This window comes from Panthera pardus, unplaced genomic scaffold, assembly GCF_024362965.1.
Source record: "Panthera pardus isolate Hobbes unplaced genomic scaffold, ASM2436296v1 HiC_scaffold_17, whole genome shotgun sequence".
Taxonomy (NCBI): domain Eukaryota; kingdom Metazoa; phylum Chordata; class Mammalia; order Carnivora; family Felidae; genus Panthera; species Panthera pardus.
The window spans coordinates 56,766,250-56,788,345 of record NW_026526732.1 but is presented as its reverse complement, the minus strand read 5'-3'; the positions used below and the strand labels follow the sequence as shown (position 1 = coordinate 56,788,345).

General features: G+C 39.6%; 1 long non-coding RNA gene across 2 annotated transcripts in view; it reads left to right on the top strand.

Annotated features, from left to right (window-relative positions):
• LOC109263476 (uncharacterized) overlaps positions 1 to 22,096 on the top strand; it is a 128,509-nt gene that overhangs the window by 42,162 nt on the left and 64,251 nt on the right. For both annotated transcript variants that reach the window (XR_002078226.2, XR_008422937.1), the window contains one exon: positions 20,703 to 20,855. This is a non-coding gene — a long non-coding RNA (uncharacterized LOC109263476). The remainder of the gene's footprint in view (positions 1 to 20,702; positions 20,856 to 22,096) is intronic.

Below are 22,096 nucleotides of genomic sequence, written 5' to 3'. Positions count from 1 at the left end.
TGATTAAAGAAACTAAAGAAATTATAGATGAAAACTTTATTGTTTAGATGTGTGGGTCTTTCTTATTATACTTTCATAAAGTTTAGTAAAATGTTTATATTGGCATGTTTAATCATGACACAACCATGGGGCACATGGGTGGGCCATCCGAGGGCATCCCACTCTTGATTTCAGCTCAGGTCACAATCTCACGCTTCATGAGATTGAGCCCCCCTGGAACACACAGAGCCTGCTTAGGATTCTCCCACTCCCTCCCAGTGTGCACTCTCTCTCTCAAAATAAATAAATAAACCTTAAAAAAAAAAACGCAATTACATGACTAACAATTGCAGAATGATAAAGAACAGCAGACCTTCCCAGAAGGTCATCAAAATTAAGTGGGACTGAAGCACAAACTCTATAAACAGTTCTGAAATTAGACTGATAAATTCTCCATTGGCCTGGTGATTAGGTGTGGTGGGCCATTGTTGAATTTTCAGATTAGCAGAGGCTAGAGGGACCTTACAGATCCAGGGCTTATCATTCATGTTAATTTTTGTTCTTTTCTTCTTAGGTTTTGTTTTGTTGTGTTATGTTTTGTTTGTTTTTTGAGGGGGGTGCAAGTGAGCAAGGGGCACAGAGAGAGAGAGAGGAGAGAGAGAGAATGAGAGAGAGGGGAGAGAGAGAGAGAGAGAAGCAGTGCTTGCCCAAAGTGGGGCATGGGCTCACCTGATGCAGGGCTCAAGCTCATGGACCATGAGATCATGACCTGAGCCAAAAGTCAGATGCTTAACCGACTGAGCCACCCAGGCGCCCTGTTCTTAGATTTTAATATTAACCATACCTCTGAGGCTGTCATTAAGATGATAAACTGATCTAGCTCATTTCGATGTAGTGTATCATTAGATTTTTTTTTTTTTTGGCTTTTTTTCCTTTCTTTCTTTTTTCTTTTTCTTTTGTTTTGCTAAAGAAAGGGGGAAAAAATCTGACTCCTTTAAAGTGCCATACTAGATTGGACCTGGAGAAAGTGTCAAGGATTTCCCTGTCCAGGATTGCTTTCATTAAGTGAGATGATGCAACTCAAGCCCATAGCACAGCATCTCGCACGCCAGCTACTTCATCATTACCACTCCCCGCTCTTACCCATGTCGCAAACTGTTATATATCTAAGTTTTGTAAAGAAAGATATATGTAGCAAATATATGGTCTTCTTTATAGTGTTTATCTTATTTTGTACACTTTTCTGCTTTTTTTTCTTTTTTGTATTAAGTGTATCGTATGTATAATCTGAAAAAAAAGCAATGAAAAGGAAAAGAACCCTTTAGAAAGGACAAGACCACAAGAAAGGATCCTGGGGCGCCTGGGTGGCTCAGTCGGTTAAGCATCTGACTTCAGCTCAGGTCATCATCTCGTGGTTTGTGGGTTCCAGCCCCGCATCAGGCTCTGTGCTGACGGTGCAGAGCCTGGAGCCTGCTTTGGATTCTGTGTCTCCCTCTCTCTATGCCCCTCCCCTGCTCATGTTCTGTCTCTCTCTCTCTTTCAAAAATAAATAAACATTTAAAAAAAGAAGAAGAAGAAAGGATCTTGCCTTTATTGTGGTCCAGCAATTTGAGTAAATGGTCTCTTTTACAGGCCCAATTTATACAAAGGTGAGGAGCTGCTCTGGTGGCCTCAGGTAGATGGGACCAGCCCTGGGGAACATTCCTCTGATTGTGCCCTGCTGACCTTCCTCAGACAGGTAGGGGCTTATGAGGTGTGCCTTATATACTTCGTCCAGGACTGGAGGGGTGGGTGTGGGTACTCTCACTGATGTCTTGAAGCCCTGCACAGGAAACCAGTACATTAGGCTGGTATCCATGGGGCTGCCTGTAGAATAGTCACTTTCCCTTGAAATGAGTGTCTGAGTCTCATTTCTCCATCACTAAATGAGAGGAAGACAGTAATGTCTGGTTCCCCTTCAGAACAGCATTCCAGGAATCGGCTGAGTGATATCTGTAGCTAGCCTCTGCCAAAAACCTCTCAGACTCTCCTACAGCTCTTAGTCATGCTCCCAGTGGATTCCTAGAACCATGAGATGGAACAGAGCTCAGGAGGCCCCCATGCAGCCCTGTCTTCAAGGAGGGCTGCCACCAAGCTACATAGATGTCCCGGCTGATTCCTCCTTGGCTTCCCTGCATGAGTTATTTGTCTCTAAAACCCAGTGGAATCAGTAATGTCCTTTCTATCCCTTCCTAAATCTTTCCACTCTTAAACCGAAGCCCTCCTGGGACTTTTTTCAAACCAGTTCCTTAGTCTTTGGATTTCCTCCAGCTTCTTTGTATTCAGTTCAAGTTGAGGAGATCCAAATGCAGTGTTTCCTCTAAGAGATGCTAAGTAGTCTTGAGCAGAGTAAAGGACAATTTGTCTCCTTCACTGCCATGCAAGAGTGATTCTAGGCAGAGAGAACATGTAGAGGGAAAATAGGGGCTTCTGGATTCATGGGAACTGAGAGTAAAATTCAGTTTCACAGTCTTACCTGCTGGTGTCCATCGGCAAGTCATTTACTTAGTTTTGCATCAGTTTTTCACAGGCAAAAAGGAATTACTAATACTTCCTAAGGTTAACTGTGAGGAGTAAATGAGACAGTATATGTAAAGTGCTTGCTTTATGTTGTACATGTTTTTTATACAAAACTGACTTAAATACAAACCAGTTATTTTATCTGGTTTTCAACAGAAGAAATGTGATCTGTTCTAGAGCCTGGGAAAAAACTATAGTGGAGTTACTGAAAAACAAAAACAGAACTGTCCTGTATATTGAGATATGTTCAAGAATAATTTTAACTATCTCTATCTTTTCACCTTAAATGCTGACTTTAAAGTCAAGCTCCATGATAAGATCCAACTTCCCCAGCTAAGAGCTTACCTTACAGGGGTGTCTGGGGGGCTCATTCAATTAAGCGTCTGACTCTTGATTTCGGCTCAGGTCATGATCTCACAGTTTGTGAGTTTGAGGCCCACATCGCTCTGTGCTGACAGCACAGAGCCTTCTTGGGATTCTTTCTCTCTCTCTCTCTCTCTCTTCCCCTCCCCTGCTTGTGCTGTCTAAATAAATAAATAAACAAACAAACATTAAAGAAAAGAGCTTACTTTACAATTGCACAGTTCTCAGCAGTTTACAAAAAGTTGCGATGACCCATTTTTTTTAAGCCTTAGTGATTTTGAAACCATTGCCCCAAAGATAACACTTACAGTCTTCAAGGAGGGATAACTTGATTTAGAAATATCTCCTTTAATCCCCAGAAATCCCTGTGAAATAGGAAGAAAAAAAATAAATATGAGCCGTGTTTGAAGTAGTGAATGCATAAGAGATAAAAGGCATATCCCCAGATTTTTAGGACAAAGTAAAAAGTTTGTTGCAAATGAGTCAATGTCCCTGAGATCTAATAACAAACAAACGAAGAAGGAAACAAAAGTTAGGATCTTTCCCATATGTCCATCAAGATAAGTTACAGGTAGCAACTGCTATTATAGGACAGGTGCTACTCTAAGCAGATTGCACATATTGGGGTATTTAATCCTCCTATGAATTTATGAGCAAGTATTGTTTCCATCCTCACTTTCCAGAGAAGGAAGCTCAGGCACAGAGATTAAGTAGTTTTCCAAAGGTTTTATAGCACATGTGGCAGGGCTGGATTCAAACCCTCTTGGGCAGTGGGTTCTAGCAGGCCACACCTTTCGCCCCTGTACCACATTGCTTCTCTCTAGTGTTGCTGGCTGGGAACTTCTGGCACAGCCCTGACTTTATCCCTAACCTGGGGAAGCAGCATAGTACAGTAGTTAAATGCACATACTTGGGTGTCAAAAAGATTCATCTTTTAATCCCAGCTCCACCACTTAGTGGAGAAGCAGGAAGTGGCAAGCAATTGCCTTCCTGACTCCCTGCATCTGAAACTGTGGCTGGTGAAGAAACTGAGGTTTAAAGGATTAAGATGTTTAGAATAGAAACTATGTTCCATACCCAAACACTGAGTTGTTTTGCCACTTTCCGAGTCAGCTTGCTGTAGTCAAATCATCATGCGTTCAGAAAGCTTCCTGGACATCAGCTGTCTCAGATGCACTAAGTGGCTTTTTTTGTTTGTTTGTTTGTTTTGTTTTGTTTTTAATCATCTACTAAGCATACATGGATAAGGTAGTGTGAATTATGGAGAAGATTCACGTATTAACACTTTGAGTTACGGCTAATTCAAATGGATAAACTCTTATTGTTTCCTCCAATTTGCTGCATAATCTTCATTATCACTTCCAGCATAGTTACAATGTGCATGGAATTAGTTAAGCAGCCAGTAGGAATAGCGACCACTTGGTGGGTACTCAACTTTGTGCTAGGAGCTTTACTTAAACTATCTTGTTCAGGTTCTCAATGAGGTTGGTAGGTATCTTGATCCTTCTTTGTTGATGGGAAATTGGGGCATAGAGAGTCTCCAGCAGATTGCTTCAGTTCCCAATGTAGCCTAAAGTGATGGCGGCATTGTAAAAACCTTGAATCATTCTGATGCCAATGTATGTATATTTTACTGCAATCCTCTGCTGCTTCCCAAAGAATAGATAAAAGCCAGGCTATGTTTATAGCCTCTGGCTTGCTACGCTGTGACTTTAAAGGTTGGTGTCTAATATGTATCTAATACCTCTTTTGTTACAAAATTTGCATAATTGTTGATGCCCCCCTCTAAGTATCCTGCATCTCCAAATTAATCTCTAATCTGGCAGATTCCATTGTGTGATTCTCACTAAAAAATACCTTCAAACTGAAAAAATAAAAACAAAACAAGAGACCAAGAGGTTTATTTATGGTTCTCTCCAACGCTATTATGCAGAAAGGAAAATCAGGTGACACCTTTCTTCAAATGTGGACAAAAGATTAGCTCTGATCAACTCAGCCTCTGGCTCTGAGTTATTTCACAGTTGCAGGGGCAAAAATTTTTGGCTTGAGGTTAATCACATTTGGATGAAACATCGAGCTTTATAGAAATCGTCCCCAGATTGTTGTTCTCTTTCTGGCATATTAATACAACTAATTCATTAGAAGAATGAGCAAAAGCCATTCTTGCAGCAAAGCAGGGCTTCCTTTGATGAAACAGAGCATCGCCACAAGCTGTTCTCTGGAATCCGGGGAAGGGCTGTATTAGTCTGTGTTATGCATGTTTTGCTTTTGAATCCCGTGGCCCACAACAAGTACATGATGGTAATAGATGTTTAATGCAACAGGGAAACTAGTTAGAGGACAGCAGTTCCAGGCTCTTCCTGGTTCATCTTTCACATACGTTTTTTTTTTTTTTCTAAATTACCAAAATAACACACCCAGAGACATATGCACATTCACACACCATTTCAGGCCATATGAATTTCTTCATTATGTTCACTAACCAAAATGGATGTTTGAGAGAAGGAAGCACAAGTGAACCGATCCACAGTTCAACGTTGTTCCCATTTCCCCTCCATCTTGTAGGCACACAGACACGAGTCACATCTGGTTTTCAGGTGTGCAGACGGGCAGTGGCACTTCTCTGCTAGCACTGAGCTGACACAGGAGACTTAGAGAGCAAAAATGGGTGGTGAGGGGTGGTGAGGAAGGTTGTTCCTCCATGCAGTCTTTCAGGAAACCCCAGTTTCTTATGGAGCAAAAGAAAACAGAACTTGTCAACATGCGTGTGGCCCTATGACACATTCCTAGAAGAGAAGTCTTCCAGCAAGGTAAATTTTATCAAGTACATATGGTGCATGAATATCCTGATGAATTAGGATTATTGGCTTAAAGAGTACATTGCAGGGCACCTGGTGGCTCAGTCGGTTGACTGTTCGACTCTTGATTTCGCCTCAGGTCATGATCTCATGGTTGTGGGATCGAGCCCCGCATCAGGCTCTGTGCTGGCCATGGCGTTTGCTTGAGATTCCTTCTCTTTCCCTCTGCCCCTGCCCTGCTCTCTCTCTCTCTCTCTCAAAAGAAAACAAAAAATAGAGGTACCTGGATGGCTTATTCTGCTCAGGTCATGATCTCACAGTTCATGGGTTTGAGCCCCGCATCCAGCTCTGTGCTGGCAGTGCAGAGCCTGCTTGAGTTTCTCTCTCTCTCTCTCTCTCTCTCTCTCTCTCTTTGCCCCTGCCCCTCTCATAAGCTCTCTTTCTATCTCTCTCTCGCTCTCTCACTCACACACACACACACACACACACACAAATAAATAAATAAACTTCAAAATAAATAAATAAGTAAATAAATAAATAAACAAATAAATAAATAGTCAGTTGATCTTTGGGACTAGAGTGGACAGCTCCTCTCGGGAAGCTATATTAATTCTTAGGTACAAGGGTGCATTATTTGTTCCTGTGGAGTAAGGTTGAGTAAAAGGTACAGTTATGTTCTAGGAGGGACAAGAGAACTGGGCCAGAGTCACAACAGGAGGGCATGACAGGTAGAGTTTGTGACAGCTGCAGGAAGGAAACAAGTGAAGTAGGGGCTCAAGAAGATACTCAAATGTAAAATTATCCTTCAGATGGTCCTGGGTGTGAAACTCTTGAGTTAATTCTGCTTATACCATATAGAAAAACAAGTTTGGATCAGACAAAGGAAAAGTCAGGAGAATTCATCTCAACGGCTAAAAAACAGGATTATGTAGACTACCTCTCAATTGTGGCTTAAAAAAAAAAATCCACACAGAATGGCTGGTTATTCAGCTCCTTTGGGATTCATCCCCAAAACTCTTTTTTTCTTTCTTGATCTGCACAGAAATCAATTTAAAATATTGAATTGACATGTTAAGTACCAATCTCAAATTTAACTGAAACTATTTCGTGCCTTCCTGAAGCATAATAATCCATTATGTTGTTTTGTCTTAAATATGGAAGGGCAAAAGAGGCAGAAATTAAAAAAAAATAAATAAAAGCTTTTCTCAATTTTTTTTTCCCATGTCAAGAACAAAGGAATGAGGGAAATTGAGATTTGTAGGATTTCTGGTTAGTACTTGAGCTACTTAAGAAGATACCTTAGGAGCACCTGGGTGGCTCAGTAGGTTGAGCATCTGACTCTTGATTTTGGCTCAGGCCATGATCCCAGGGTCATGGGATCAAGCCCCACGTTGGGCTCCACACTGACCATAGATTCTCTCTTTCTCCCTCTGCCCTTCATCCCCGCTCATATTCTCTCTCTCTCTCTCTCTCTCTCTCAACAAAACAAAACAAACAGAGATACCTTAAGTTGGGTGAGGCCACACAGGAAACCCCCCATTATTTTGTGCCCTTTAGACATGATGGGGCTCCCTCATAGGAGATCACCATGCCCCATCTGAATTCACTGAAGTGACAGAGTTTATGTCAAAATGTGCTCCGAGTAATGTATGTGTCCCTACAGAAACAGCCATGTTTCTGGGTGTGCTTTGCCCTCCTTTGGCTCTAGCCTCTCCACCCCGTGCTGGGAAAGGCATCCAGTGAGTGAGGGAACAAGGAAACATTCCATTTGCTTGTGGTAGTGGAGTGAGTGAGGGAAGGAGCTGCCCCCTCCATTCAAAGGAGCCTCTCTTAAAATGTGAGAACTGTCTGCTTTCTACCTGGAGCAGAGGATCTAGACCAATTAGACATTCAGTTCCCAAGGCTTTGATTTTCATCTGTTTTCAGCCTTACCATAATCCAGTGAGGGAAGTGGGAGCTGGCAAAATGGAGTACAGAACCCTGCTATTTATTGACCATGAACCATGAGCTGGGTATTCTGCTAGGACCATGCATACAAAGTAGCTATAAAGAGGTCCCTGTTCTGAAGGGAGTGGCATGCATTCTAGGGGGTATATAGTGGGGAAATTGAGACCAGAAATTGCTGTTAGTATTGGTATCCTAGAAAGAGGCTGAGTTTGGACGTAAGGATTCAGACTGAGCAAGAAGATAGGGGGGTTTGGTGTTTTTCACACAAGGAAAATGATTAGTTATGGATGTTTTAGTCTAAAAAATATTTGAAGTGTGTACAAAGATAAAACTACCATGTATTTTCCCTAAAACATATATATAAGAGGGATCCAAGTTATCTAAGAAGTTGTATCAAATTTATGTTGGCAATGCTGAGTTCACTTTTAAATGCTTTTAATTAACTAATAAATGGATCAAAATAATATTTACAAAAATATATGTAAGCTATGGTTTCATCCCTGGGAACTTAAAAAATTCTGTTATGAAAAATGTCAAGTGTATACAAAAATGAAGAGAAGGATATCATGAACCCCTGTACCTCCATCTACCTTCATCAGCTATCAGTATACGGCCAGTCTTATGACCCCCACCTATTTCATTACTTTAAAGGAAATTCCTTCATATCATTTCCTCCATAAATAATTTAAAATGTACCTCTAAAAGATAAAGACTTGTCTTTAAACATAATACCAGAATCAGATCTAAAATTAATCATAATTCCAGGGGGCGCCTGGGTGGCTCAGTCGGTTGAGCATCCGACTTCGACTCAGGTCATGATCTCGTGGTTGACGAGTTTGAGCCCCATGTTGGGCTCTGTGCTGATGGCTCAGAGCCTGGAGCCTGGTTCGGATTCTGTGTCTCCCTCTCTCTCTCTGCCCCTCCCCTGCTCATGCTCTGTCTCTCTTTGTCTCAAAAATAAATGCACATTAAAAAAAATTTTTTTTAATAAAATTAATCATAATTCCTTAATATCAGTGTCTAGTTTGTGTTCCAATTTACCTAGAGACCTTTATCACAGATATGGATATTGTTGTGGTGTCCTAATGCTGCGTGACAAACTGCTCCAAAATATGGAGGCTTTGAAAAAGAACCTGTTGTTATCTCTCATATAGGAAGGTTTTGACCATCAAGTCAATTTCCTTAGGAGGATTCAGATATTTCATTTATTTTGAGTCAGTCTTGGTAAGTTTTCATTTTCTAGGAATCTATTTTACCTAAGTTTTAAAATTTGTTGGTATACAGTCACTCATGATACTCTTTTGTTATGTCTATAGTACCTATAGTTATGTCTCCTTTTTCATTCCTATTATTGTTTATTTGTGCCTCTTTTTTTCTTTATCAGTCTTAGCAGAAGTTTGTCAATTTTATTAATCATACTAAAGAACCAACTTCTGTATTTGTTAATTTTCACTATTGTTAATTTGTTTTCTGATTTTTAATTTCTGCTTTTATCACTATTATTTCTTACCTCCATCTTTTTTTTCTGGATTTATCTTGCTATTCTTTCACTAATTTCTTAAAATTTTTAAAAATGTTTTATTTACTTTTGAAAGAGACAGAGCATGAGGAGGGGGAGGAGCAGAGAGAGAGAGAGAGAGAGAGACACACACAGAATCCAAAGCAGGCCCCAGGCTCTGAGCTGTCAGCACAGAGCTTGACGTGGGGTTCAAACCCACAAGCCGTGAGATCATGACCTGAGCTGAAGTTGGATGCTTAACTGACTGAGGCACCCAGGCACCCTACATTTACTGAATTTTTAAGTTGAATTCTTCATTCACTAATATGTGGCCTTTTTTTTCATTCCTAATAGATGCAGCAAAGGTTATATATCTCTCCATTGTTTTAGCTGCGTGCCAAAATTTTTGATATATAGAATTTTCATTATTATTTAGTTTAAAATGGTGCCTAATTTGTTATAATTTCTTCCTTGAGCAATTATTTAGAAGTGTATTTCTTTATTTTCAAATATAGTATATTCCTGGTTATTATTTTGTTGCTGGTTTCTATGCTATGAGTTTGTCTGATACCATTCCTTTGAAACTTGTTGAGACTTACTTTATGGTCTATATGGAGTTATTATTTTTTTTTTAGTATTTATTTACTTTTGGGGAGAGTGCACGCAGGGGAGAGGTAGAGAGAGGGGGACAGAGGATCTGCAGTGGGCTCTGCACTGAAAGCAATGAGCCTGATGTGGGGCTCAAGCTCATGAGCCGCAAGATCATGACCTGAGCTAAAGTCAGATACTCAACTGACTGAGCCACCCAGGTGCCCTAAATGGAGTTATTTTTTATTACAATTTTTTTCATCTTCTTCCACTCATTGCCAGTTATCTTTGCAATTTCCTGGGAGGCAGGGGATATTTCTAGTTTATCCTTCCAATGAGGGTATACCGTTTGGGTCCTGGGTTTTATCTCTGTCCCCACCCCCCAGCTCCAGAAGGCTGTGCATACCAAGGCTCCTGTTCACCCACTTCAGTAAAAACCTGCAAGATGAAAGCCACATCAGTGTTCCCTCCTCTCTGCATGCTCCCCTTTTGTTTTTTGACCTGAGTGTTCCTTGCAGTCTATTCTAGCCAGTTTGTCAATGCATTACAATGCAGTATCATTCAGTACTTTTTATTGGTCGTGAACCTCATCTGCCATATGTCCATTAATAGAAGTCTGTACTAGCATCTTCTTTGATCACTGTCAAATTCCTGTAACATGCACTAAGTAACATGTTCAAGGAGCTAAAGGCTTTGCCATGTCCTAAGACAATCACTGGAAACACTGTTAGGGAAACATTTTAAATAAAATACATACAGTAAATGTTCTCAAGTATTAACCACCATCTCATAAAGGAATACACACTGAAAAGAGAGAAAAGATATAGTTTAAAAAAATTTTTTTTAAACATTTGTTTATTTTTGAGAGACAGAGAGACAGAGCATGAGTCGGGGAGGGGCAGGGACAGAAGGAGACACAGAATCCAAAGCAGGCTTCAGGCTCTGAGCTGTCAGCACAGAGCCCGATCTGGGGCTTGAATTCATGAGCAGTGAGATCATGACCTGAGCCGAAGTTGGATGCTTAACTGATTGAGCCACCCAGTGTGCCGAAAGGATATAGTTTTAAGTTCCATTCAAAATCATAAAAAATATAGCCAATAAATCCAAAATGACTCCTCATGTTTCCCAAAAAGATACATAGAAGAATTCATAGCAGTGTTTTTCCTACCAAAAATGGAAGAAAAATGGGAATGCAAGCTGGTGCAGCTACTCTGGAAAACAGTATGGAGGTTCCTCAAAAACCTAAAAATAGAACTACCCTACGACCCAGCAATTGCACTATTAGGCATTTATCCATGGGATACAGGTGTGCTGTTTTGAAGGGACACACGCACCCCCATGTTTATAGAAGCACTATCAATAATAGCCAAAGTATGGAAAGAGCCCAAATGTACATTGATGGATGAATGGATAAAGAAAATGTGGTATACACACACACACACACACACACACACACACACACACACACACACACACAATGGGGTATTACTCGGCAATCAAAAAGAATGAAATCTTGCCATTTGCAACTACATGGATGGAACTGGAGGGTATTATGCTAAGTGCAATTAGTCAGAGAAAGACAAAAATTCTATGACTTCACTCATATGAGGACTTTAAGAGACAAAACAGATGAACATAAGGGAAGGGAAACAAAAATAATATAAAAACAGGGAGGGGGACAAAACAGAAGAGACTCATAAATATGGAGAACAAACAGAGAGTTACTGGAGGGGCTGTGGGAGGGGGAATGGGCTAAATGGGTAAGGGGAACTAAGGAATCTACTCCTGAAATCATTGTTGCACTATATGCTAACTAATTTGGATGTAAATTTTAAAAAATAAAAAATAAAATTAAAAAAAAATGGAAGAAAAAAACCCAACAAATACCTATCAATCAGTGGTAGGATAGATATATAAATTGTGCACAGTAATGAAAATGAACAAACTGGAACCACAGGCAACTATAGAAATGAATCCAGCAAGGTTGAATGAGAGAAGCTCAACATAATAGTATATGAAGTTGTGTGGTTCTCTTTCTATGAAGTTCAAAAACAGACAAAACAAGTTTATTGTGTTACAGTTCAAAGTGATTGTGACCCTTGAGAGAAGGTGAGTGACCGGGATGGGCACAAGGGGACTTCTGTGGGTCTGACCATGTTCTAGTTCTTTATCTGAAAGCTTGTTACATAGATGTGTTCAATTTGTGGAAATTAATTGAGCTGTCCACTTTTTATGTGTGCACATTCCATATATACACTTCAATAAAATTTATGTTACAAAAAAAAATCCAAAACGAAACATAAAAAGCCATGAATCAGTACCTGATACTGCTCTGGTTTAAAAAGAAAAAAGGGCTGTGCTAACAAACTGTTACCATAATGAAATTTTAGCTGTTTAATGACTTCTTCCAGAAAGTGTGGGGCCTTGATCTTGGAAAGTGGGAATAGGATAAGTGGAGATACTTTTCCTTTTAAGCATAGAAAAACACTGCTTTCCCCAAGTAAGTTACACCGTTGAATTCTGGAACACTCTTCCCATTTGGACATCAGAGGTCAGAGCTGTGGTAACTGATCTTTTATTTTGGTTATTAATAATATTAGAATACCGTCAAATTTCAAGCCTGGTTCTAGGTTGTTTTTATTTGATTTCTGCAATGACTCATCACCTGAGTGCAGTGATCTCTCTGGGAACCCTAAATTATTCCTCTGCAGGAAGCACAAAGAAAGATCCAAGTGGCTTCCCTGCCCTGCCCTGGCCCTCTCTGTAAAATCTTTGCCACCAATAAAGTGTCATCATTTTATTAAGAAAGGCAGTGGGTCATTTCATTCTAGATCTATGGTATGTCTCAGGCTAGAGAAAAATCCCAAGTTTTCTAAAGAAAAATTCCAACTCTGTTTACTCGCCAAGACTTGTCAGTAGATTCCTGGATTCCTTACAAGAATTTTGGTTCTTCATTTTAATTTATGCCCTTCTTTTAAACATAGATTATCTCTTGTCCTGTTGTTTGTCAAGATTCCTACATTTTTCATTTTAACCTCATTTTCTGCATCATAGGCTTCCATTCTGAGATGGAGATAAATCACGCTGTCCCAGCCTGTTTGTAGTGTATTAATCATCCAGTTCTCTTCAATGGGCTCTTCATCTGGTTGCCTGTTTTACATCTGTTCATTCTTTTCTCATACAAGATGCACAGACTACTCCTATTTTCTATTTCCTTTTAAAATCTGTTATAAAATAGTATATTTTTCTCCACAACATTTCCATTGATTGAAGACATCAGAAACTATTTTAATTAGAAGGACTCCATAATTTCTATTTAATTATTTCTTTGCATGTTGTAGTATTTCATCTCTTCCCAAACCCCTCAAGGAAAGCAGCACCTGCAGTGACCTCTTGAGCTGGCTTTCTGGAACTTTCCTTCTCTGAGAGCAGGCAGGTCTCAAATTTCCTCAGGGCAGAGATTACCTCATTTCATTTATCAGCTAATCCCCAGGTAAATCTAGGGATTGTTTTGTTATGGTAGGATATAGACAGAAATTGATTTGCAAGGCAACCCTCCCCGCCACCCCCCAAACCAAAACAAAAAAACAACCAAAAACCAAAAACCAAAAAAAAAAAAACCAAAAAACAAAAAACTCTTGTATAGTCTTAAAACAGTATGTTAGGAGAAACTTTTTGTTCAAAAATGTATATCTTTTCTGAAGACTCAGTTATTTCTGAAGTGAACATAAACTATAATTTTTACTTTAAAATTAGAATTAAGCTAGAAACTATTATTTAAGTCATAGAGAAATTCTGCTACTGCCTGTTACATTACTTTAGTCATATCATAATAACCATGACCTCACTGATATAATCTAATATTCCTTTGCATTTTGGGTTATGTTTTGACAGTGGCTTTTATTTGTATTTTCTAAAAGATAAGAGACTGTTGTGTTCTCCCACCCCCACCCCAGGCAAACGTTTGAAGGCTATTATTGGTATGTTTCAAGACTAAGATTTCTATTGTCATTGAAAAACAGTAACATTATAAGACACACTTGTGAGTACTCTCAAACTCTGTATCTACAATTTGTATATCTGAGATTTCTTGGGGAGCTTAATTTTCTCTGTTCTTTCCATTTCCCTGGTTCTCCAGCTTTTCTCTTAAATGTCAGTGTTCCTAGGGATCCATCCTTGGACCTTTTCCTTCTGTTATACACTCTCCTTGTGCCTACAGTTATCACCACCACCCACACCCCCTGACTCCCACATCTCCATATCTACTTATAAGCCTCCAACTGATGGTTAGTCCTGGAAGATGCTTCCCATTGAATCTCAATACCTGGGAATGGGTGGTTCTCTGGACTTGCTTACTTGCTTTTAACCTAGGGTCTCAATGAAATATATGCTTAATTGTACTTCCCTCTACTTTGCAACTGGGAGGTTCAGGGCAGAGTTGGTGGCCTATCTATAGTTGTTGTTTAGGGTCTGTCTGTTGACTTTTGTGTATTAACCTCACCTCTCTCTTAATTCTTTTCACCTGAGTTTTTCATCCATTTATTTGTTTTTATCCTGCTATAATGTATGTATTTATATAGCTTTGTTTCGGGATAGTCAGTGTATGAATATTAAGTAATATGATATGTTATAGTAGATAACACATATGTTTATATTGCATATATATATATATATATATATATATATATATATACCCTTTCTGAATATCTCCATCCTGATGATCCATGTGGGCATACCTTTATTTCAACATGCTGGAAATGTATCCCCTTCCTAAAATTACCTGCCATGATCTAGTCCAACTAGTCTCCCAAACTAGTAGTAACCTTACTCTGACTCCTTTCTCCCTTTCCCACCATCACATCTAATTAGTTATTAAATCATCCCAATTTATTGTTGGCTTTCCTCTCCATCCCCATTGTCACCGTCCCAAGTGGATTATTGTAACAGTCTTTTGCCACTCCATTTAATTCTGTGTTCTGCTTCCAGAACAACCTTCCCAAATATATATCAGAAGTTGTTAGTGCCCTAGATAAAACTTTCCCTATCTCCCCATTGCCTATGCAATCAGTGCCAAAAAACTTACTGTGATGAATAAGGCTCTTGATGGTTTGAACAGTGAACTCTTTTCTCTGATGGGAGCTTATTCTCCCTTCTGGGGGTCCACCACCTTCCTGAGTTGCCATTTGTTCCAGGTTGAATTTCCTTGGAAGCAGACTCTGAGACAGAGGTTGGAGTCCAAGAGTTTACACAGGGCGTGGTCTTGGCATCACCACCTCTAGATGAGAAGGGAAGAAAGTAGGAAGGGGCTGAGAGAGAAGTTGGGCTGACAAGTGGTATGTTGGAACTTGTGTGCTTGGAAATTGGCAAATGTTATAAATCAGGGCTTCCCCCTTCTCCAGAGAGCCCAGTTTAGCAGCTAACCTCTGACTGCAGTGCAATCTCAGTCAAGGCTTCCTCAGCTAAATACACAAAGTGTGGATTGATGTGAGGGATGTGAGGGAGCTGGACATCTATAGCCCTGTGTCATCAGTCATGGGATGTGGACTTCCCCTGGAAGGGGACACGACCTTAGGCAAACCCTCTTCAGCTGAGGCAATTCCAAGAGAGGGCTGGCAGCTAAAGGCTGTCTGTGGGCTCCCCCCACCCCCAGAAACAGGGAAGGCAAGTCCTTCAAAAGAAGCTTGCCTCAGGTTCCAAATGGCTTCCTGTTTGCAGCATTCTGGGCACTACTGGCTTTGCTGGGGTGGAAGCCACATGGCAGAGCAAGGCTCAAGTGTGAGATTGGCCTTTGGCTCTCATAGCCTGGCAGCTGTAACTAGTAAAGGAGTTTTTGACAAAGTCAGATGGCATCCCTGGTCTTCTCTCCATCCCTTGAACTAAGAATTTAAGAATTATGGATTGTCACTCTCCTTTAGCAAGCTGTCCACCCCAACATCCCCTAATTCATCCACTTTTTCATGCTCTTTTATGATGGTGGTTCTCAACTGGGGACGATTTTGCCCCTGAAGGGACATTTGGCAATGTCAGGAGACATTTTTATTTGTCACAGCTGTGGGAAGGGGTACTACTGGCATCTTGTGGGCAGAGCCAGGATGCTCCCAAACACCCTACAATGCACACACGGGACAGCCCTCACAATAAAGAATGATCCAGCCCCAAATGTCAATAGTGCTGAAGCTGAGAAACTGATCTATGGCAATACCACTCAATGGGCACTTCATGAGTGCCCCCTCATGACCCTGGGGGAACCGAGGAAATGCATTGTTTCACCTCTGCAGTTTCTGAGACATCACAGTTGCCCAGCACCCCCTCCCCAATCTTTCAATCATGGCTGAATTGTTATTGCCTTTTACCTTGACCAGGCCAAGTAATCAATCTCAGATTCAGCCCTATTTCTCTGGGAATCTATTGCCTGCAGCTGTTCCCTTGTCGGTTAGGATGCTGTTGCAAGAAACATAAACCAACTCGCCTTGACTTAAATAGAAAAGAAATTTATTGGGAGAGTATGGGGTAACTCACAGAAGCACCAAGGGGGCTGGATTCTGGTATCCCCGTTGAAATCAGGTAGCCCAATTCATCTGTATCCTAGCCACCTAAAATTAAACTACAAAGTCGTTCCAGTGAGGACACTTCCACTGGTTCCCTGAACATGGACTTGCAGAGTGTAAATTGGACAGAACGCTGCGACCCTGGTGTCAGGCCACTGCAGCCCCTCAGCCCCTCCACACTGGGTGCCCCTAATACTCCTCTTGCCGCTGCTGGAGAAAATACCCTACTGTTCCTGCTTCTCCGTGTCCCCTGTCAAGGGGACAGAGTGTCTGGGGCAGGTGTCTGCAAATGACGCTGTGAGAGTGATGATCTGGCAGTTTTAGCTGGGATGCTGGGAGGTGGCCTTCACCTGTGACCTGAACTTGTAAGGAGGGGAATTCCCCAGACACGAAAAGTGTTTAGGCGCTAGAGAGCAAAACGGTGATAACTTACAGGTGAAAATGGTGTTAATTCCTCCTGACATTTGTGTACACTTCCGGCCATTTTGTTGTGAACATCTCCAATAGTGAAAGCTTACATGTATATAGGTCTATTTTTGCCAATGCATCATCTCAGGTTAATTTATGGGTTTCTGACCCTGTCATAACTGCTCTTCATTACACACACACACACACACATACACACACACACACACACACACACACACACACCTTGGTGTGATAGCCAAATTCCTCAGTATAAAAATAGGATGTCTCCTAAAGATCTTACCTTTATTATTCAAATCCATTTCAACATATGTTAGCGGTGCCAAAACAACACTGAAAATAGTTTCCTAATGAGATAAAAGTAGACAGCATGACTTTTCATTTCTGTCATTGATTGTGTGCTTTCCTCTTTTATGAAAGATAAATCCATGTGTAAAGCTACATCAAGGCAGAAAAACAAAGAGACTCTTTTAAAAAGTTCTTAGTTTTAGTGTAACATTTTTTTTCTCATTGTCACTTGATGAATATTTCCACTCACCTTTTCTGACAACATCTGAGATGAAATGTTTTGTGCTTCAGAGATGAGCCAGTGATACCCTGATAGGGCTCTGCAAGAGTTTCTTGTTAGCCTGTCTTATAAAGTACCAGCATTGTCTAGAAGTCTCAGAAATTGCCAGTATGGTAGGGTCGTTCCTTTTTTAAAGGTGAGTTTAATGAGGCCTTCTGAAGGAACGATCCACCAGCAGGTCCATTTTGACTTTCACGTGAAGATAAGTGACAGCCAATTTGCCTGTCACTGTTAGAGATGTTTGGCTGTGTTGGTAAGAACCCATTTTTATAGGTTAACATACCCAAACACAGGATTGCTTTTTCGGTATTGCTCAAGGTGTCTTACCATACTGCCATCTATCATCTGTCCAGTTTTATAGATGGAGAAACTGATTTGTAGGAAAAGCAGACCACAGACTCAGAATTAAAGGTCAAAAGTTAAAAAACAGTGATCAAATAAAAAAACCCAGTGCTTTTCCATTTATAAAGACCAGTGCGGGATGGAAGAAGGGGAATCCCTATCAGTCAGAAGCTGGAGATCACAAGCCCCAGTTTAACTCATCAGAAGAGCAAACTTTCTTCAACTTCTTTTTAAATAAACTTATTTTTGAATAGATTTAGGTTTATAGAAAAGTTGCAAAGATAGTATAGAGAGTTCCTATATACCCCACACCTAGTTTCCCTTAATGTTAACATCTTATGATAGTATGGTATATTTATCAGAATTAATGAGCCAATGTGATATACTATTATTAATGAAAACCAATATATTTTATTCAAATTTCCTTAGTTTTTTAAAAATTGAGATATAATTGACACATAAGATTATATTAAGTTCAGGTGTACAGCATAATGATTTGATATTTGTATATATTGTGAAATGATTGCCATAATAAGTCTAGTTAATATTATTAACACACATAGATACAGATTTTTTTCTTGTGATGAGAACTTTTAAGATCTACTTTTTTAGCAACTTTCACATATACAATACAGTCTCATTAACCATGGTCATTATGCTGTATAAGACATGCCCATGACAATTATTTTATAAGCAGAAGTTTGTACGTACATTTTGACCAGTTTCACCCATTTCTCCCACCCTTTCCACCCCTGCCTCTGGTGACCATCAATCTGTTTTCTTATATCTATAAATTTGGCGTTTTTGTTTTTGGTTTTGGTTTTTTTTAGGTTCTACATATGGGTGAGATCATATGGTATTTGCCTTTCTTTGATTTATTTCACTTAGCGTAATGCCCTCCATCTCTGTGGTCACAAATGGCAGGATTTTCTTCTGTCTTAAGGGCTGACTGATATTCCATTATGTATGTGTGTGCACATGTATGTATATATGAATGTATATATACATGTACATTTCATGTCTGTCTACTCTTCCTACAAGCGAGTTTTTCCACCCATAAAACTGGAGTGATGATATATGGCAGTGTGGAAAGATACCTTGAGCAGTAACGGAAGAACAATCCTGTGTGTGTATACATACACCACAGTTTCTGTATGCATCCATACTTAGGTAGCTTCTATGTCTTGGCTATTGTAAATAATGCTGCAGTAAACATGGGGGAACATAGATATTTTGGTGTTTTCATTGCCTTCAGATAAATACTCAGAAGTGAAATTTCTGGATCATATGGTAGTTCTGTTATTGATTTTTTAGTTTCATCTAGTCCCACTGTTTTATTTTTGCTTTTGTTGCCTTTGCTTTTGGTTACAAATCCAAAAAGTCACTGCCAAGAATGTCAAGGAGCTTACTGCCTCTGCTTTCTTCTAGGAGTTTTATGGTTTCAGGTCTTAATTGTTGTGTATGGTATAAAAAAGTGGTCCAGTTTAATTCTTTTGTATGTGGCAGTCCAGTTTTCCCAATACAATAGTATATTCTTGGCTCCTTTGTTATAAATTAATTGACCATAGGTATGTGGGCTTATTTCTGGGCTCTCTATTTTGTTTCACTGATCCACTTGTCTGGTTTTAGGCCAATACCATACTGTTTTTATTACTATAACCTTGTAAGATAGTTTGAAATCATGATGCCTCTAGCTTTGTTCTTTTTTTTTCCCAAGATTTTTCAAGATCATATTCACGGTCTTTTGTAGTTTCATACAAATTTTAGGATTATACATTCTATTTCTGTGAAAAATGCCATTGGGACTTTGATAGAAATTGCACTATATTTGTACATTGCTTTGGGTGGTATGGACATTTTAACATATTCATTCTTCTAATTCATAAGCATAGATTTTCTTTCTATTTATTTGTGTCTTTTTCAGTTTCTTTCATTAATGTCTTATAGTTTTCAGTGTATAGAGGTCTTTCACCTCTTTGGTTAAATATGTACCTAGTTATTTTATTCATTTTGATTCAGTTGTAAGTGGGATTGTTTTCTTAATTTCTCTTTCTAATATTTTGTTATTAATGTATAAATACAACAGAGTTTTATATATTGATTTTGTATCCTGCAACTTTAATGAATTCATTTATTAGTTCTAATAGTTTTTTGTGGAATCTTTAGAGTTTTTTTTTTATATATAATATCCTGTGACCTGCAAACAGTGACAGGTATTTTTAAAAAAAACTTATTTTTAAGTTTATTTATTTTTGACAGAGACAGAGTGTGAGCATGAGTTGGGGAGGGGCCAAGAGAGAGAGGGAGACACAGAATCCAAAGCAGGCTCCAGGCTCCAAGCTGTCAGCACAGAGCCTGACACGGGGCTTGAACTCACGAACTGTGAGATCATGACCTGAGCTGAAGTCAGACACATAGCCGACTGAGTCACCCAGGCGCCCCGACAGTTTTTTTTTAATGTTTACTTATTTTTGAGAGAGAGAGAGAGAGAGAGACAGAGTATAAGCAGGGGGAGGGGCAGAGAGAGAGAGGGAGACACAGAATCCGAAGCAGGCTCCAGGTTCTGAGCCATCAGCACAGAGCCAGAGGCAGGGCTTGAACTCACGAACCACGAGATCATGACCTGAGCCAAAGTCAGATGTTTAACCGACTGAGCCACCCAGATGCCCCAAATAGTGACAGTTTTACTTCTTCCTTTCTGATTAGGGTAACTTTTGTTTCTTTCTCTTGCCTACTTGCTCTCGGTAAAGCTTCCAATAGTATGTTGAATAAAAGTGGCAACAGTAGGCATTCTTGTCTTGTTCCTTTTCTAAGCTAAAAGCTTTTCATTGTTGAGTATAATGTTAGGCATGGGCTTGTCACATATAGCCTTTATTTTGTTGAGGTATGTTTCCTCTATACCCATTTTGTTGAGGGTTTTATCACAAATGGATGTTGACTTTTATGAAATTCTTTTTCTATATTTATGATTTTTACTTTTCATTTTGTTAATGTGATGTAGCACGTTGATTGATTTGCAAATGGTGAACCATCCTTACATTACTGGAATAAATCCCACTTAATCATGGTGTATGATTTCATTCTAGGTCATTGGATAGGTTCCTTGTTAAAGTTGCACAAAAAGAAAAAGGTTCCATTGAGCCAATAGATAGCAGTGATTGTGCCAGTGATAGCGAAAGTCATCCTACACAATAAACCTCCTCTCATCTCCCTCACACCAGCCACAAGGGTTTTCAAAGGTAAGTGCAGGTTTATTTTTCCTTATATTTTGTATTTCATTTATTATTTTATGTTACATTACAGTATTTTAATCATTTTTATATGAATGTTTTTGAGTTGTGGAACGAATCATCCGAGTTTCTATGATTTCTTATGGGGAAATTCGCTTTGATATACAAGTGCTTTGCATTACAAGCTTGTTTCTGTAATGAATTATGCTAGCAAACCAAGGTTTTGCTGTATTTGGAGAATCCATAGTGCAGATCCGATTGCACCATAGTTGCTAAGAATCAGGTATGCTGCATGCAGAAATGAATGGCCTCTGCCCTTCCCTTTCCCTGTATCTGCGCTTTTCTTTCCCATGTCCTCGCACAGCTCCTGCCTTACTCTTAGGTCTGTTCTCACAGAGCCCTCTCCTGATCACCAGACCTGAAATGGCCCCTGCTTTCCTCTATGCCCGACCCTGGTTTAGGTTTCTTCATAACATTTATTCATTTATCACATTATAAAAATATGTGTTTTTTTAAAATTTTAATTGTCTGCTGCTGCCTCCCTGACCTCTGTGCTACAACATATGAGCCCAGTGGGAACCAGGAATCTATCTGCTTTGCTCACCACATTATCATTGAGTCGCTGCTTACTCAATTAAAATGTCTTGCTTCATTTTTGCAATATATAGCACTAGTGATTTGGTAGTACAAACTACTTTTCAACTTTATTTTCATGAGAAGAAATTCAAGAAATTCATGTTTTTGTACTAATTTTTTTGTTTGAGAGTTCTTTTTGTATCTAAGTATATTTTCTTTTCAAGATTTTTTAAAGTTTATTTATTGAGAGAGAGAGAGAGAGAGAGAGAGAGAGAGGGAGGAAGGGACAAAGAGAGAGGGAGAGAGAGAATCCCGAGCAGGCTTTGTGGTGACAGCCCAGAGCCAGACACGGGGCTTGATCCCACGAACCTCGAGATCATGGCCTGAGCAGAAACCAAGAGTTGGACACTTAACCCACTCTTGCTTTAGGTAGTTACATACAAGTGCACCTGTTATCTAACTATATTTTAAACATTGTACTAATTGATAAATATAGAAGACCTATATCAGAGTTTCTCAGAGATTGGGATTTGGAATGTTTTCTTCCTCATGTTTTTTTATCTATTTTTTGTTTAAGAATTTTTTATTTTTAAGTAATCTCTACCCCTAACGTGGGACTCAAATTTACAACGCTGAGATTAGGAGTCACATGCTCTACTGACTGAGCCAGCCAG